The sequence below is a fragment of the Gastrolobium bilobum genome, unplaced genomic scaffold (assembly GCF_033153095.1).
Source record: "Gastrolobium bilobum isolate Gb01-03AN ecotype WA unplaced genomic scaffold, APGP_CSIRO_Gbil_v1 utg10499, whole genome shotgun sequence".
Classification (NCBI taxonomy): domain Eukaryota; kingdom Viridiplantae; phylum Streptophyta; class Magnoliopsida; order Fabales; family Fabaceae; genus Gastrolobium; species Gastrolobium bilobum.
Window position 1 is genome coordinate 272,230 of NW_026897582.1, and position 3,547 is coordinate 275,776.

Consider the following 3,547-nt stretch of genomic DNA (forward strand, 5'->3'; position numbering starts at 1 on the left):
ACTGCCTTGAATCGGATTAGTCATGAAGCGATAAACCAATTAGAATATCTCAAAAAAGAAAAAGAAAAAGAAATGGACATTGAAGGAAAGAGCGACACATCATCAAACTTTTCAAAGAATAATTTTACTTTCGCTATATTAAGATAGGGAATACTAATCTCATGTTGTAGGAGACTAGTATCTCATGTCATAGACACAAAACATGTGGGGTCCACTCATTTTGAGATGAAAAGTTTATATTAGAAGATTAGGGAAGACCACGATTACGGCAACTATGATTGAATTTAGGGTAGGTGGATTAAGTTTAAGGTGAAATTATATATCATCTATTAAAAGAAAAAACATGAGAATCAAATTCAAACCAGAGTTAAGAAGATTGGACCACATATGCCAACCATTATTTACTCCACCGCAAGTTACCTTTTATTGTTTTGAAATTCCTCCGTGCTTTTTCCCTTCATTTACTTCTAATTATGTGGGAGCAGCAACTGCTATAAGGGGACTCTTTCTATGCAAGGTCTCCATTGCTGCTCCACCGGGTAATGTCCAATCAAATTGGTGGACAAGGTTGGCAAGAACAAGCTCATTAACAACATTAGCAAACACAATTCCTGGGCAACCCCTCCTCCCTGCTCCAAACGGAATCAATTGGAAATCATTCCCTTTGAAATCTGCTGAGCTATTCAAGAACCTCTCAGGCTTGAACTCTTCAGGTTGAGCCCAATATGAAGGATCTCTTGCTATGGCCCAAGCATTTACAATTACTCGTGTGCCAGCTTTAACGTGGTACCCGTTCAGTTTGATATCTTGCATGCTTTCTCGTGGGACTAGTAATGGAATTGGGGGATGGAAGCGTAGAGTTTCTTTAACCACAGCCTTCAAGTATTGCATTTGACCCAAATCCTCTTCAGTTATGTGCGTTCTATTACCAGCAACATTCCTCCCTTCATCTTGCAGTTTCTTCATGATAATTGGATGCCTCAAGAGTTCTGTCATTGCCCACTCTAGGAAGGTAGATGTAGTGTCCGTACCTGCAGCAAACATATCCTAAAACAAAAACATGATCAATGTGCATGTGCTACAGTACTATACAGTGAACATAAGCTTGCATTTTTAGTTCTTTCATATTAATATTACTCGCCAAGCTAAAACTCATTTTTCTTATCAATCGGCTGTGGCTGAACTTTTTCTCACTTTGTTAACAACTAAAACAATGAGCTGTATAGAGCATAAACAAGTAAGTAACTACTTTACGGGCATTCGTCGATTAAATTTGTGGTTGATATCTGTAATGAATTAAAACAATACTTCTTGCAGGCATCTTTTTTTATACTTGCAGGCAATAAATTCCGTGGTAAACATTTATTTATGACAGTTAAATTTTAATTTATCATTACATTTTATACTTAAGTTTTTAAGTTGAAATAATTTTTTTTATGATATCAGATTATTCATGACTACTGGATTACAAGTTCGATCCTTACAATTCCTCACTTTATATTGGAATTAAGTTAGAACAAAAAAAATGACCAATACAATATTTATACTTCAAGTCCAAAGAATTTTTAGATGAGGGGTGCCTTAGAGAGATAATATAAAACTATTGAAGGCTTACGACTTACACTTCAACTTTTGAGTTAAAATATCTCTTTACAAGTAAAAGAGGTACCAAATAGCATATTAATTTGGTACTGGAACATTTCTATGTACTTAGCTAGGATAACCAAGAAAAAGACTATCACACACACAAGGGTAACATATAGATCTAATACTTACCAATATTAAAGCCTTTATGACAGTTCTGTCAATGGGGAAGCCAATCGTGTTTGTCCTTTGAATCTCAAGCAAAACGTCAACAAAATCATTATGGCCTTCAGTATCTGAACGACCATGCTGATTGCTGGCTTCATTCTGATGATTTATATGCTCTTCAACGACATCGTCCAAAAAATCATCCAACTGTTTAGCCACTCTGTTTGCTCTAGAATACAATCCAGAAACTCGGGTTAACCAATCGAGCCAAGGCACAAAGTCCCCAACAACAAAAGTACCAAGTAGCTCTGTAAAATCCATCAACAACTCCTTGAATTGCCTCCCACTTTCTCCACCATATTTTCTTCCCAAAGCGACCCTACAAACTATATCATTGGTGGTTGTGGAGAATAATTTACTTAAATTCACTGGTAGGAAGGAAGAAGAAGAGTGCCTTATCTTTTCCATCATTATGGAAGTTTCTTCCTCTCTCACGGCACGAAGAGATTGAACCCTTTTCACACTGAGAAGATGTAAGACAGAGATGCTCCTAATCTGTCTCCAGTACTCTCCATATGGAGCTGCTGCGACATCTTTGGATTCATATAAAAGTATGTCATAGAGTTTACTTTGGGGCCTGTTTGCAAAGATACGGTCGTGGATTTTCATAACCTCACGTGCGGCTTCAGCAGATGAGATTAAAAGAACTGGCACACTCCCAAGATGGAGCAACATTAAAGGGCCGTATTTTTTAGCTAAAGATTGGAGTGTGCGGTGAGGGTACAAAGCCAAGTTGATGGAGATTTCCAATAATAGGAAATTTTGGAGGAGAAGGGGTTGAGCTTTCGCGTTTTGTAGATTTGGAATACCATTTCACTAGCAGAAATAAAATTAGGAAGATGAGAAAGATTACGAGTAGCATTGTATGGGGTGAGGTGTTCCTTGAAAATGCGGTACAGGACTACTACGTACAGGCATATACGATTCCTAATGCAAGTGCTTGGATCCACGGTTATTAACACTCGTGGTTAGCATTAACCACGGTTACCTGTCAATAATATGTTAAATATATTGTATTATAATAAATAATACAATAAAGAAAAAAAAAAAAAATACCCACCCCATCAGCATGTTATGTGAATTAAATAATTTAGTCTTACTAACCACCAAAAAAATAATATAGTGTTGTTAATTTAAATTGTTTTATTTAAATTGTTTTATTTAAATAAAAATGTTATTATTGTTTATTTGTTCACTTATTAAAGGGACTATGTTAGGGAAAAACCTAACTGAAGAGGAAAGTGAAAGAATGAACATAATTTCTATTATTTGCGTAAAAAAGAATGCTTACAATCACTGTACCTTTTATACTTGGATATACACAACTGAATAGTAACTGACTCTAACTCAGGTTTACTCACTCTATACACTTAACTATCTTTAACTCAAGCTACAAGGTAAAGTAACTCAAGCTACAAAGTCTTGGAGTCTCACAGAATGTTGTCTCACTCTATTACTAGTCCTACGTGTAACAATACCCTCCGCTTCAGAAATAACCTTGTCCTCAAGGTGCATGGTTGGATAACAGCGAACCAACAACTCCTCTGGCTCCCAAGTGGAGTCCTCTGGAAGTGCATTGGCCCATTGCACTAAGTATTGACGTTGGGAAAGTCCAGCCTCTACAACTGTGCGAACAGACAGAATGGCCTGAGGAGTTTGAACCGGTTTATTGTCAACAGCAAGCTCAGGCAGTGGCCTTGGTTGCGCATCCAAGCTTCCACGGAAAGGTTTCAGC

General features: G+C 37.0%; 1 pseudogene; it reads right to left on the reverse strand.

Annotated features, from left to right (window-relative positions):
• Window positions 1-471: 471 nt before the first annotated feature.
• Window positions 472-2,674, reverse strand: LOC133308269 (cytochrome P450 736A117-like; annotated as a pseudogene).
• Window positions 2,675-3,547: the final 873 nt, after the last annotated feature.